Source organism: Cetorhinus maximus, chromosome 3 (genome assembly GCF_964194155.1).
Source record: "Cetorhinus maximus chromosome 3, sCetMax3.hap1.1, whole genome shotgun sequence".
In the NCBI taxonomy this organism is placed as follows: Eukaryota; Metazoa; Chordata; class Chondrichthyes; order Lamniformes; family Cetorhinidae; genus Cetorhinus; species Cetorhinus maximus.
Window position 1 is genome coordinate 161,627,115 of NC_135881.1, and position 14,184 is coordinate 161,641,298.

Genomic DNA, 14,184 nt, shown 5'->3' on the forward strand with positions numbered 1-14,184 from the left:
TAGGGGAATAGATACTGTTCTCTACAGCAAAGACAAAGAGTCCTGAAGGCTGTGTTGCCTACCTGGTGCCATGGTTAAGAACATTTCTTCTGGGCTTGAGAGGAACTTGGAGTGGGAGGGGAAGGATCCAGTTGTTGTGGTTCACGTAGGTACCAACGGCATAGGTAGGACTAACAAAGAGGTTATGCTAAAGGACTACAAGCAGCTCGGGGCTAAATTAAAAAGCAGGACCACAAAGGTAATAACTCCAGATTACTACCTGAGCCACGTGTAAATTGGCATAAGGTAAATAAGACTAGAGAGATAAAAATAGAAGATTGGAGTCGGAGAAATGGGTTCCGATTCATGGGGCACTGGCACCAGTACTGCGGAAGGAGAGAGCAGTTCCATCGGGACGGGCTTCATTTGAACCATGCTGGGACCAGTGTCCAAGTGAATGTTATAACTAGGGTTGTAGATAGGACTTTAAACTAATTAGTGGGGCAAAGGTTCAATTGAAGGAAAATTTAAAAAATCAAAAAGAAATGAGAGAGCGGGAGTGCAGGGTAGTGAAGGGGTGAACAGTAATCAAAGTATGACAGGAAAGGGCAGAAAACATAAGCAGAAGTGTGCAGCAGAAATCAGAACCAGAATGAGAAATAAGGATAAAAAGTCAAAGTTTAATACTCTTTATCTGAATGCACGCAGCATTTGTAACAAGATAGATGAGTTGACAACACAAATAGAAATTAATGGATATGACTTGATAGCTATTACAGAGACATGTTTGCAGGGTGACCATGACTGGGAACTCAATGTTCAAGGGTATTTGGCATTCTGGAAACATAGGCAAAAAGGAAAAGGAGGTGGGGTAGGTTTGTTAATAAAGGAAAGTATCAGTGCAGTGGTGAGTAGTGAAAGAGGTGCCATAGATCGTGATGTGGAATCAGTTTGGGTGGAAATAAGGAAGAGCAAGGTGAAGAAGACACGGGTTGGAGTTTTCTATAGGCCCCCAAAGAGTTGCTTCACTGGAGGACAAAGTATAAATGGGGGAATAAGGCATGTAAGAAGGGCGGGACAATTGTCATGGGTGATTTTAATCTGAATATTGACTGGACAAATCAGATTGGCAGGGTTAACATGGAAGACAAGTTTGTAGAGTGCATCAGGGATTGTTTCTTAGAGCAATATGTTGCAGAACCTACCCAAGAGAAAAGGCTGTTTTAGATCTAGTAATGTATAATGAGGTGGGATTAATCGGAGATATCGTAGTTAAGGATCCTCTGAGGGGTAGAAATCACAACATGATAGAATTTCAAATTCCGTTTGAGGGTGAGCAACTTGGGTCTCAAACCAGTGTCCTCAACTTAAATAAGGGCAATTACAGAGGTATGAAGAAAGAGTTGTCTAAAGCGGGCTGGGAAAATAGACTAAGGGGAAGGGCAATGGATGAGCAGTGGCAGACATTTAAGCAGATATTTCACAAAACTCAGCAAAAATTTATCCCGGTCAAAAAGAAGGACTCGATGAGAAGGATGAACCATCCGTGGTTAACAAAGATGGTCAAGGAGAGCATCCAATCAAAAAGTAAGGCATACAAAGCGGTGAAAACTAGTGGTAGGCCAGAGGATTGGGAAATTTTTAGGAGCCAGCAGCGGATGACTAAAAAGCTAATAAAGAGGGAGAAAATTGACTATGAAAGTAAATTGGCAAGAAATATAAAAACAAACAGCAAGAGCTTCTACAGGTATATAAAAAGAGAGTGGCTAAAGTGAGCGTGGGACCCTTGGAGGATGCAACTGGAGAATTGATAATGGAGAACTGGGAAATGGCAGATAATTTAAACCAATATTTTGCACTGGTCTTCACGGTGGAGGATGCTATAAACATCCCAAAGATATCATATAAGCAAGGAGCTAATGGGAGGAAAGATCTTGTAACAGTCTCTATCATGAGGCACAAAGTATTTGACAAACTAATGGGACTAAATACAGACAAGTTGCCAGGACCTGATGGCCTGCATCCAAGGGTTTTAAAGGAAGTGGCTGCAGAGATAGTGGAGGCATTGGTCGAAATAGTCCAGAACTCACTGGATTCTGGGAGGGTACCAGCAGGTTGCAAAACTGCTAATGAGACGCCCCTGTTCAGGAAGGGAGAGAGACAGGAAACTATAGGCCAATCAGCCTAACATCTGTCGTTGGGAAAATACTAGACTCCATTATTAAGGAAGAAATAGCTGGACATTTAGAAAAGCTTAACGTAATCAAACAGAGTCAACATAGTTTTGTGAAAGGGAAATCATGTTTGACAAATTTGCTAGAGCCCTTTGAGGATATAACAAATAGAGTTGATGAAGGGAAATTGGTGGATGTAGTGTATTTGGATTTCCAGAAGGCATTCCATAAGGTGCCACATAAAAGGTTATTGCACAAGACAGGAGTTCACAGTATTGGCGGCATTAGCATGGATTGAGGGTTGGTTAACACACAGAAGACAGCGAGTTGGGATGAATAGATCTTTTTCAGGTTGGAAAGATGGAACTAGTGGAAAGCCACAAGGATCAGCCCGAGGGCCTCAATTATTTGTATCTATATTAATGGCTTGGAGGAGGGGGTAGAGTGTAATATATCCAAATTTGCTGATGATACAAAAATAGGTGGGAGGGCATGTTGTGATGAGGACATAAGGAAACTGCAAGGGGATATAGATAGGTTGAGTGAGTGGACAAAAACTTGGCAGATGGAATTTAATGTAGGAAAATGTGAGGTCATGCACTTTGGTAGGAAAAATCAAAAGACAGACTATTATTTAAATGGAGAGAGACTCCAAAAAAGTGCAGCACAGAGGGATCTGGGTGTTCTTGTGCATGAAACACAATAAGTTAGCATGCAGGTGCAGCAAGTAATTAAGAAGGCAAATGGAATTTTGGCCTGTGTTGCTAGGGGGTTGGAGTTTAAAAATAGGGAAGTCTTGTTACAACTGTACAGGGTGTTGGTGAGGCCGCATCTGGAGCACTGTGTACAGTTTTGGTTCCCGTATTTAAGAAAGAATATACTGGCACTGGAGGCAGTTCAAAAGAGATTCACTAGGCTGATTCCTGGGATGAAGGGGTTGACATATCAAGAACAGCTAAACAGGTTAGGCCTTTATTCATTAGAGTTTAGAAGAATAAGGGGTGATCTTATTGAAACATACATACTCTGAGGGGGTTTGACAGGGTAGATGTTGAGAAGATGTTTCCACTAGTGGGGGAATCTCAAACTAGGAGACATAGTTACAGAACTGAGATGCGAAGGAATTTCTTCTCTCAGTGGGTAGTGAATGTTTGGAATTCTCTACCCGAGAGGGTTGTGGTTCCTAGATCACTGAAAGTATTTAAAAAGGAGGTAGATAGATTTTTGAAATATTGGTGAGTTGAGAGGGCTGGGGCAGATCTGCCATGATCTTATTGAATGGCGGGGCAAACTTGAGGGGCCAAATGGCCTACTTCTCCTATTTCTTATGTTCTTATGAATGGCCTCCTTCTGTGCTGTTAAAATTCAGTGATTCTGTGAGTGCAGTTGATGGCACCCTGCACCTGTGGAAAACCTGAGATCTGTGCAAATCCCAGCGCTCTTGCTTCCTGACTCTCCTGATCCCCGGTCGAAATGCACAAAGTCCTGTGTCTTCACGACGATAGTGTCTGTGACCTCTTGGATGCACTTGTGCATGCATGGAGACTTGCAAGATCCTGCAGAGGTCACCTGTGGAGCCCTGGAAGGAAACTCTGGCGTAAAAATTAAGCGCCGCGGTCACTTTCAGGCCGCTGACAGTGGATGCCCTCCATGTCCCCATGGCACCAAATCCTGCAACAGTATGTGACCGACCAGCTCCTTAGACATGTGCAGTCTTCGGTGACACTGATTCTCAGTAATCTGCAGGAATAACAGGCGCCGTCTATAGACCCTTGGTCTAGTGAGGGGCCTACGAGCAACGGCTCTCTGTGGATCTTCAGCTGTGTGCGCAGCAGGCCCTTCATCTTGAGGGAGGTGCTCCTCTCTTTGCTGAGCCAGGCACCTCCGTCACACTCTTCTTCTTCTCTGCTCTCTGTAAGCCATGAGGCATACCACTAAATCACCAGGCTCCATGATCCTGATGTTCTCCTCCTGCAGGAGCAAAGAGAGAGATGCATGGTTAAGCTTGGGTGTCCTAAGAACCTTTCTTAGTTAAGTCTGAAGACCCTTCACATATCCAGGAGAGTTCTGGCCAGCACTTGGATGGCCAATGGGTCATGCACTTTGTGGTTGTCCAAAACCCCACCCACCTCCCCCCGCATTCCACTTGACCGATTGGCGGCAGCTTCACCCACTAGACTGCAGGCTGTGCTCTCAGCTCAGGTGCAGGTATTCTCGCAACCCACAGTGCAAGACTGCGCTGTTAGCTTGAACCATGATGGATACTGGTTCAAATATTAATAAAGACATTGCAAGGGGCTGTGAGCGCCTCCACCAGTGACTGCACCATGGCCGGCTTTCGCAAGGGGATTGTACAACTTGCCCAGTCAGCCAATTGTTCTGCTGCCCCCTAAAATGCACATTAATTTACAGTCTGTACCCAAGGGGTGAAAGGTTCTGGAGCACTTGATCGCACTTTCATGCTTTTGAGTTGTTTGAGTGGGCAGAAAAGTTTCAGAGGCCCGACTCCAAGGAGGTCAATGGAGCTGCTGCTGAAAAGTCCCAGCTGCAGAAGAATTCTTACTTTTGACAAGCTTTTCGAAGTATGTGGCCACTTCCCTCACACCCCACTTTCCCCATCGCCCCAGCATATGCTTGTGTGCTTCCTTCAGTCTGTGCTGCCTTGCCCCCATCCGCACCTCTCCTGGCCTGACCCACACTGGAGCCCTTGCCCTGGCACTGCACTGAATGCCAGCTGGGAAAAAGTGACTTGCCTGTGCTCCCTGCAAATGTGCAGTGCCTCTTCCCTGATGTCCTACGGGTGATGCTTGTGAGCGCTGCACAAGGTTGTGTGCATTCACCTCCGAGTTCCCCTCGAAGTTCAAGTCGCCAGGCGCACACCTTTTAAAGGCAGTTGTGAAGCAGGCCGTTCTGAAGTCATGCCGATGTGGGCGGTAAATTTGACATGGGGGGGATGATTCCAGCGAGCAGGGCTAATAATGAGGTGCTAAAGCTTTGAAATAAGGTTCCCAACTTGTGGCGGCGGGAAACATGGCCCACCATTGACAGGTGGAGCGGACAATCACAAACTGGTTTTACGATGGCGTAAAACCGATTTTTGGCCTTCTCACCATAACGTCCCCACCCCCCCCACCACCCCGCTGCTGACACCCGCCATGACACCCAATGGGGCCGTGAAATTCCGGCCAGCGGCTCCATGGAGCACAAACCCGCTGTCCTCTCTCAGGTTGAGGGTATTGTGCTGCCACCACTGTCACTTCACCAGTGTCCCGCTGTTCCCTCTCAGCCAGCCAGCCCAGACTGCTGCCATCCATGCTGAGAAGGTGCAGTTCCTCAAGGCCCAGAGCTGCTCCAGGCCATCTTCCAAACCATCTGCAGCCTCCACCACTGAAAGTCAACACCCTTCCATCAACCATGCTGAAGTCACTGGGGTGGCACCATGTAGGGGCACTAGGGCAGGCAAAGGCATCTATCTGCAAGACAGCCAGTAAGGGCGTGTACCAGGATGAATAGTTCATGTTTGCTTGTAGAATTTGATGTGTTGTTTGATAAAGATGTTATGGTAAGGGTTTTTATTGCAGGATTTTGACCAAGAGGGTGCTGTGATGGGATGTTGCAGATAAATGGGCAGGTAGGGTAGAGTGGAACAATGATGGTGAATGGACGTTATCCTAAGAGAACTGGAGTCTGAGTAGGTTCTCACAGGCAGTCCATCTGGAGTGAATGTGTCCCAGTTGCCTCCTCCTCCTCCCTTGATCCAGAGCACCCCCTCTCCGTAGCCTCTGCTCCATCTTGCTGCCGCGTTGCAGATCCAGTACCTTTGCAACTAAAGTCCCCGTGTCAGTGGCCAGATTAAATGTTCTGTGATTTGAGATATTGCAATAGTTTTTTGTTCTCCATAATGAAGTTCCCTGCATGCATCGCACTGAAGTCTGAAGAAAAGGCATTGGGTAGGATTTTCTGGCCCCGCCCACCACCGGGGTTGTTCGTTCCCGCCAAAAGTCAATGGACTTTTGGCTGAGCCACCAAATCTCCCGTGGCGGATCCCACCATGACAGGGCTGGAAAATCCCGGCCATTGTGTGGAGAAATAGCTTCAAGAGACCAGTCAAACAACGGGTGCCATGGTCGAGAGAGATGAATACAGATACCCTATCCTAATACTATACCAATGAAGCAAATGCTCCAAAGATACAGCCTCCTCTGCCAAGGTGATTGTTTGAGAGTAGTAAATTCCTACAGTGGATGTCTCCAATGAATAAGTTCAGAGTTTTAAAGGAATAACAATAACTTAAAATTTATAACACCTTTTACACAGGAAAATGTCCCAAAGCACTTTCCAGGCACAATATATTTCTACATAGATGTGGGTTTTAAGGAGGGTTGGGAAGGAAGAATGGGAGGTAGAGAGGCAGAGATTTGCAGAGATTTCCAAAGAATGGGGACGAGGCAGCTGAAGGTATGGCCAGTGATGGGATGTGAGGGGGATCAGAGGAACAGAAAGTTTGGGTGGGGTTGTAAGACAGGAGGTTACAGCAATTGAGAGGGGTGATCTTATGAGGAGTTTAATTACTAGGGAGGGAATTTTAAATTTGAGGTATTGGGGAAATAGAAGCTAATATAATTCAGCAAAGATGGATGTGTGGGACTTGGCATTGACTAAGAGAAGAAAGAGCTTCAGGTGAGCTGATGTTTACAGAAGGGCAGAATGGTAGACTGGCCAAGGGAACAATCAAGTCCAGGGATTACAAAGATATGGATGCATGTTCCAGTAGTAGATGGGTTGAGGTAGGAATCAAGACAACAATATTTTGGAGCTGAGAAGGCAGTCTTTGTGACAAAGAGGATAGGAACATAGGAACATGGGAACAGGCCAATCAGCCCTTTGAGCCTGCTTCACCATTCAATAAGATCATGCCTGATCTGGTTGTGGGCTCAGCTCCACTTTCTGTCTGCCCCTCCAACCCCCCATAACCCTTGACTCCCTTGCCTAACAAACATCTGTCTAACTCTGCCTTAAATAAATTCAAAAACGCAGCCTCTGCTGCTTTCTGGGGAAGAGAATTCCACACACCAATGACCCTTTGGGAGAAAAAGTTTCTGGAATTCTCTACCCGAGAGAGTTGTGGAGGCTAGATCACTGAAAGTATTTAAAGAGAAGGTAGATAGACTTTTGAAATATCGGGGAGTTGAGGGCTATGAGGGGCTGGCACGAAAGAGGGGTTGAGGCCTGGGGCAGATCAGCCATGATCTTATAGAATGGCGGGGCAGGCTTGAGGGGCCAAATGGTCTGCTCCTGCTCCTATTTCTTATGTTCTTATAAATCTGGAACGGACAGCCACTAAATAGAAGACATACACTGGAGAATCTATACAGGTAAAGGGCATCGCCACAGTACTAGTATCTTGTAGGCAACAGACAGCTCAGCTTCCAGTGATAATAGTGACAGGAGAAGGACAAAGGGCAAAGACTGGTTACAGAAAATCGAACTTGACGGGTCTAAAGTATTTCACCTGGGAACAGGAGGAGTTCCTGAACTACTAAGGAAATATGACAGTATATTTCCGGACGAATTAGGGAAGTTAAAAGGCTTGCAAGCAAAAAGATGTGGATCCTCAGGCGACACCAGGTTTCTTTAATGCCAGGCCTGTGCCTTATGAATTGAAGGGGAAGGTGATACAGAACTGTGCCGGTTAGAAAAGCTGGGCATCATCCAACCTGTCCAATTCTCGGAATGGGCAACACCCATAGTTCCAGCTGTTAAGCCTGACCAAACCATACGCATTTGTGGGGACTATAAATTGACTGTGAATAAGGCAGCAAAGATAGACAAGTACCCAATTCCAAGGATAGACAACATATATGCAAGCTAGAGGCAAATCCTACACAAAATTGGATATGAGCCATGCTTACCAAAAATTAGAGCTGGATAGCACCCCTAAAGGACTGTCATCATACACAAGAGTCTTTACCAGTATGCTCGCCTACCCTTTGAAGTATCGTCTGCATGCGCTGTCTTCCAAAGGACAATGGAGAGTGTTTTGCAAGGACTTCCCCGAGTGGTAGTATACCTAGGTGGTGTTCTCATCACAGGGTCAACCGAGACCGAACACTTGGCTAACCTGGAGGAGGTGCTGAGAAGATTCATGGAAGTCGGCGTGTGGTTAAAAAAAGAAAATGTACATTCCAAGCGCCAGAAGTTACTTCACAGTTCACAGGGTAGCGGCCATGGGTTTGCATCTGGTAGAAGAGAAAGTTAGGGCAATAAAAGATGCTCCCTCACTGTCCAACGTAACTGAACTTAAGTTTGTTCTGGGTATGATCAACTACTATAGCCGCTTCTTGCCAAAACTTAACTGTTGGCACCATTGCACTTGTTATTAAAAAAGAATCACCATTGGTCATGGAATTCACACCAGGAAGAAGCCTTTGTTAAAGTAAAGGAATTGTTACATTCATCATGTTTATTGGTACACCATGATCTATCGAAAGAGTTGGTATTAACATGTGATGCCTCTCCTTAAGGTGTAGGAGCCATATTATCACATAGAATGGAGGCAGTAGCACAGTGGTATTGTCACTGGACTTGTATTCCAGAGACCCAGGGTAATGCGCTGGGGACCCGGGTTTGAATCCCACCATGGCAATTGGAGAAATTTGAATTCAATTAAAAATCTGAAATTAAAAGCTTGATGATGACCATGAAACCATTGCCGATTGTTGTAAAAACCCATCTGGTTCACTAATCCCCTTTAGGGAAGGAAATTTGCTGTTCTTATCTTGTCTGGCCTACATGTGACTCTGGATGCAAAGCAATGAGGTTGACTCTTAACCTCTGAACAAGGGCAATTAGGGACGGGCAATAAATGCCCAGCCAGTGATACCCACATCCCATGAATGGATTAAAAAAAAGATGGATCAGAAAGGCCCGTCCATTGACTAAGTCTCAAAAACCTTCTCTACAGCCGAGAAAAGTTATTCCTAGACAGAAAAGGAAGATTTATCGGTGGTATTCAGAGTGAATACAATACAGTACTGCATTGTCGCCATTTCATCATTGTGTCGGACCATAAACCATTAATGGGTTTATTTAATGAGGATAAGGCCATTTTGCCAATAGCATCAGCATCAATACAATGTTGGGCTCTGATATTAACTGCATATGAGTATACTTTTATGCACTTACTGGTTAACACATTGCAAATGCAGACACACTCAGTCATCTCCCATTACCAGATAGCATTGTACATGCTCCAGTGCCACAATACATAGTGCTTGTATTGAATTTCTTAGATTCTTCGCCTGCACGTGTGAAGCAAATTAGAAATTGGATGAACAGAGATCCAATTTTGTCGAAAATCAGAGACTTTGTTTTGTAAGGGTGGTCAAATTCACCTGTATCAGAAGAGATGAGGCCATCCCATGCCAGCAAAAGAATTAAGTTGCCAAGATAGAATTTTGTGGTGGGGATGAAGAGTTGTCATCCCTTCACAAGGAAAAGAACCATTCTTGACAGAGCTTCACAGTGTACATCCAGGCATATCGAAGGTGAAAATGCTTGCGTGAAGCTATGTCTGGTGGCCAGGCATTGACGGTGACATTGAAAGCATGACCAAGCACTGTCTCTAGTGCCAGCAACAACAGAAATTGCCTGTTTCAGCTCCACTGCATCCGTGGGAGTGGCCTGGTCAACCCTGGGTTAAACTACAGATAGATTACGTAGGACCGTTCTTAGGTACCATGTTTTTGTTGATCGTAGATGCACATTCTAAATGGATGGATGTGTACAAAATCAAACTGCCAACATCGAGCACAACTATCGAACAGCTGTGTCATTGTTTTAGTATACATGGCCTACTGGAAATCATCGTTTCTGATAACAGTACAGTCTTTACCAGTGCAGAGTTTTAGAGATTCATCAATTTAAATGGAATCAGGCATATTAAAACGGCCCCATACCATCCCTCATCAAATGGTTTAGCTGAAAGAGCTGTGCAAACTTTCAAATCTGGAGTGAAGAGGTTATCAGAAGGTACTCTAGAAACTCGACTTTCCCACTTTCTTCTCAGTTATCATACAACTCCACATTCGACTACAGGTTCAACACTGTCTGAATTATTGATGAAATGCTGCCTACGTACAAGGTTAAGTCTGGTATTTCCAAACTTAGAGGAGAAGATAGCGAGGAATCAAAGTAATCAATAATTGAATCACGATAGTCATAGCAAAGCTCGTACATTCATTGTAGGAGATGCGGTATTCATGCGGAATTTCAGAAGTGGACCTTGTTGGGTTCCTGGAACCATTGTCTTGGAGATTGGTACATTACCTTTCCAGGTGGAAATGGAAGGCCAAATTTTTCAATGCATGGACCATATTAGTGATAGAGAGACTTTACAAAAACCAGCTATTCCACTTGTGATTAACATCCAACTATCTGAGGTGACAGATCGGCCTAGAATAGACATGCCCGATATCTCTGTAGAATTGCCTAACCCTGAACTGCCAATCTCCCTGCAGTTCCTGATCATGTCGATCCTGTGGGGGAGCCTCAAGTAGTAGAGCTACGCTGCTCTAACCGAATAAGGGAAGCACCTCAGAGATTTAGTGCAAATCTGGGATGATTCCGCCCTAAGTGCGGGCAATGCAGTATCTCATGCCAAACCTGTCGCATTAGTTATGCATTCCTGGGAAACATGCCATTTCAGTGCTGGGTGGGCTCTCATTCACACACCACTCTATCAGCTCACCGCTTCATCAAGCTGGGTGCCATATTTAAAGTCCAGCCATGCACACACATCTTAGTGCTTCCAGCCCAAAACTATTGCAGGGAAGATGTCCAAGAAAGGCAAAAAGCCTTCAGCCCCCAGGTTTAGTGACATGTCACTGGAATGCATTTTGGATGCCATGGAGCACTGCTGCGATGTCTTCTACCCCTGCTCTGGCTGCTGGTTGGATAGCGGCATGACCAACCGGGCTTGGTAGGCGATGGCAGTGGTGATCAGTGCTAATGCTGCACAGAACAGGTTGGCCATCCAATGCAGACAGAGGATGAATGATCTCATCCGTGCAGCCAGGGTAAAGCAACCATCTCATCACTCTAAACTCACACTCAAGCCCATCACACATTCACTAGCATCACATTCACAGCCAGCTCAAGGGACATCACCACTCACTCTCTCGCACACACCCTCACACCTCCACCTTCATTTCCTCTAGAGACTGCCTCATCAGCCCTAACCATCTTGAGGCCACTTGCACAGATCAACATGTGCCCCCACACGCATCCTGGGATATCCTCCTTCCCCAGAACAGCCATCGTCCTGCAGCCTCTTCCCTTGCCTGAGGCCACTTCTCCCACTTCCCCAAGCAAGCCCTAGCCCTGCAGCCATTGAGAAGCCACCCACATGTGGCTGATCTGGTAGGGAGAGACCTGCCTGTGAGCCCCCCGAAAAGTGATGTGCTGTTGTCTGTGAAGCCTGGAACTGATGACTGTGAGTGCTGACCGAAGCAAAGTAGACAAATAAACCTTGAAGTCCCGAGCGAAGTACAGCCCGCCAGGTGCATGTCGCTTGCGTGCAGTTGTGAAACACATCGGCATGTTTTCCCGCCAACGTGGGTGGATGATCCAGCAGGGGGAACGATTCCAGCGGGTAGGCCTATTAATGGTATGCTGATGTATTACAATGAGGTTCCCGATGTCCAATGGTGGAGAACACGGCCCGCCATCGGCGGACTGAGCGGACGATTGTGAACTGGTTTCACACTGTCATGAAACCAACCATGCCATATTGTCCGCTGATGCCACTGAACACGCCCAATGCAGGCGGGCACAGAAAATCCCAGGCTTAATCTTTTTCACCTGAAGTTGTTTACATGTATATGTTGTTGGATATTCAGATGTCCTCTATAAATAGCAACTGTAAAAAAACTAAAGGGGGAGGAAATGTAGTAACTGAAGAGATAGCATCCCCTTTATAAAAGCAAAATGCAGATGCTGGAAATCTGAAACAAAAACAGAAAATGCTGGAAAAACTCAGCAGGTCGAACAGCATCTTCTGAAGAAGAGTCAAAGAGACCCAGAACATTAACTCTGTTTTTTCTCTCCACAGATGCTGTTCGACCTGCTGAGTTTTTCCAGTATTTTCTGTTTTTGTATATCCTCGCCTGCTGTCTATCAGGGGCCACGTGATGTTCTTGGAGGCTCCGACCAATGATTCCTAAGCGCGGGTAATCCGGGTGGGGGGCTTCCTGATAAGAGTCCTGATCGAACATGCAGCATCTGAAAAGCTCTCTGTAATAAAGTTTATCTGTTTCTTGTCGAAACCTGTCTGGTCCATCAAGTCATTACACTTGTACATGAATGGTCACAAGACGGTGAATTGCATTTCTCCCTCCTTAATGAAAAACTTACAATACAACTGTTCTAGATGTAAAATATGACAATACTTCTTAATAATAACAATAAATAACTTAACTATTTCATTTGTCTTTTTTACACACATACCACATCAACATAGAGTTGCCAACTGTGAATAAGTGTATTCCTAGAGGTTTCATCACATGACGACCCACACTCCAGCTATCAGGCGGCCAACACATCCATCCTTACACTGCCTTCCTACACCAATTAGAAAGCAAAAAGACTCATTACCCAATTGGATGATGCTTGACTGTCAGCTAAACAGCGTTTCCCCCATTTTCAATATTTTTATATCCGGTAAAGAGGAATGTGCAAAGAATATGACAAAAACAAATCTTCAAATGACCCAATGGTATTCCCCCAGGATTGCACACAGCAGTGTCCTGGAGATTGGTCTTCAGTTCCTGGAGAATCCAGGCCAATGCTGGAGGGTTGGCAAAGCTACATCAACAGTATATTCAATTTTTACACAATCTTAACACATTGCTTTGTTTTCCTATAGTCACAAATCAAACTTAACTCCTGGTTTCCTATTCCTAAGAGGATGCCTCCTTTCCTGATTCAAACTTTCAGAACTTGTGGAAAGACCTTGAACCAACTTGGACTGGGTCCGAGGAGAAGTTTTCTCCAACTCAGGCTGACTTTGACTTTGACCTGCACTTGAATTTTCCACTTCATCAGACATGTTTGTCTGGCTCCGACTTTCCCTTGCGCTACTTTCTGACGCAACTTGTTTTGGAGTAACTAAGTACTCCACTCAAATCCAAACTATCTGATTCATCAGGCTTATTTGATTCCTTCAAACATCCTCCTTCTTCATGAACCACTGACTGTAAAACATGATCTATATGTACAAATCTTTCCAGTAATAAATGTCTTGACCAAATTTGTGCAAAAACCCACATATTTTCATGACTCTTCCTGGTAGCCACTTCAACCAGTGGTGATGATGATCTTTCAGCCTAACCTTCTAGTTCAACTTCAGATACCTTTCTCTCACTCCACCCCTATCAGAACTCTCTTTCTGTCTTGAATGTGATACATGTGGCTTCAGCAGTGAAAACCACATTCTGGGCTGTCTTTTAAGAAACAATTCAGCTGGCACTCTGCCAGTAGTGTTAGGTCTGTTATGATAGGTAAACAGAAAGTACACTAGTCTGTGATCCAATGACAACCGATACTTCTTCAAATTTGCAACTAGCATTTGCCATACAAGAGCGCACTTAACAATTTGCACTGTGCGCTCTGCTGCTCCATTGGAAGTGGGAAGGTACAGTGGCACTATAGTGTGTTTTACAATGTTCATTCTCATGAATTGCGCAAACTCTCCTGGACAAAACTGAGGGACAGAACTTTTCGCTTGGCTTACGGGCGTGTGCCCGACCCGCTCGAGCATGAAATACCATGTGATGATGTCGGGCAAGAGTCCCGACAGCATTACGCACTCGTGCGAGGTTTCATGCGTACAAGAGTTGCTATGTGCCCGCTGATAATTAAGAGGCCTATTAAGGCCATTAACATAGTAATCAATGGTGATTTTTCGTTGTCCATCCATCGTTAGGTAGATGGGTGAATCAGCCAAGCAGCCTTTGCCTTTTTGAGGGAACCT